The following is a 1430-nucleotide window of genomic DNA, read 5'->3' as shown; positions in this document are numbered from 1 at the left end:
AAAAAAAAAAAAAAAAAGAGGAAAATGACTCATTCAATGTTATCTAATGAAATAGACATCTATCCAGAGCCTTTACGGGGAAAAAATTGAGAATTCGTGATGATAGTGAAGTTCCCCTTCCCTCCCATCCTTTTCTCTCTAAACAGTATTTGATTCCCCATTTGGGATCCTATGCGGTGGCTGGGTTCTGCAGTCTGGCCAGGCTCTTCCTCCCCGATCTCTTGGCAACCGCCTTTAGCTGTGCCTTTGTCCCAGCTGTGCACTCCACCTGGTTGCCTTCTTGGCTCTAAAGACTTGGATTCAGCCTCACCCCAGCCCCCACCAAGAGCTTAACTGACATTCGCCTCACCCCTCTCTGACTGACCTATTTGCCTATTATCTGTTCCCTGAAAGATAATCAGCCCCACATGGTCCACTGCTGATTTCTCTGATGATTGCTTCTGATTTGCATGTTATCTCTACAACTCCAGCCGACTGTGAGCTCCATGAGGGCAGTGCCCAGATGCAGAACTCTACTGTACATGCCCAGGGCAGGAGGCCCCAGGGAGCATCTGACCCAATCCCCTCCTCAGCAGAGGAAGAGGTGGTTTAAGCTTCATTTGTCTAATGACAACAGCTACTCGAATTTGCAATCACGCTTTAACAGTTTACAAAGCAGCGTTCACACCCATCAACTCGACTCATGTTAATTCAACCAGCCTATCCTGCGAGCCAGCCTGGCAGCCAGGGGAACGCCATTTTTCAGAAGCAGAAATTGGGACCCGAAGAGGGGCCACTTGCCCAAGGACACATGGCAGGTTTGGAGTTTGTTTGCTTGCTTTTGCTGCAGCTGGAGTGAGGCTTCAGTGACCTGTCTTGTCTATGTCTCTTTCAATCAGAGTTGATTGACAAACATTAGTTGGGCACCTCCTGCATACCAGGCACTGAGGAGGCAGGAACACAGCTGAGGGTCTGCCAGACAAGGCCCTGATCTCTGGGAGCCGGCATTCTGCTGCAGAATGACCAATATATGGACAAGCTAATAACAATAGTGGTAAGTGCAAGAAAGATAATGACCAGGGTGATGGGGCAGTGATGGATGGAGGGCAGGGGGCTGCTCTGGCTAGGGGAATCAGGGCAGGCCTCTTAGGCAACATGACAGCTGACAGGTGGACAGTGAGGAGTCCACCATGCCAACACGTGGGAAGAGAGCTCTAGGCAGAAGGAACTGCAGATGCAGGCCGGGCATGATGGCTCACGCCTGTAATCCCAGCACTTTGGGAGGCAGAGGTGGGCAGATCACGAGGTCAGGAGTTCGAGACCAGCCTGACCAACATGATGAAACCCGTCTCTACTAAAAATACAAAAATTAGCCGGGTGTGGTGGTGTGTGCCTGTAATCCCAGCTACTTGGGAGGCTGAGGCAGGGGAATTGCTTGAACCTGGGAGATG

This window comes from Cebus imitator, unplaced genomic scaffold (assembly GCF_001604975.1).
Source record: "Cebus imitator isolate Cc_AM_T3 unplaced genomic scaffold, Cebus_imitator-1.0 Scaffold87, whole genome shotgun sequence".
In the NCBI taxonomy this organism is placed as follows: Eukaryota; Metazoa; Chordata; class Mammalia; order Primates; family Cebidae; genus Cebus; species Cebus imitator.
Note: the sequence above shows the minus strand (reverse complement) of the source record.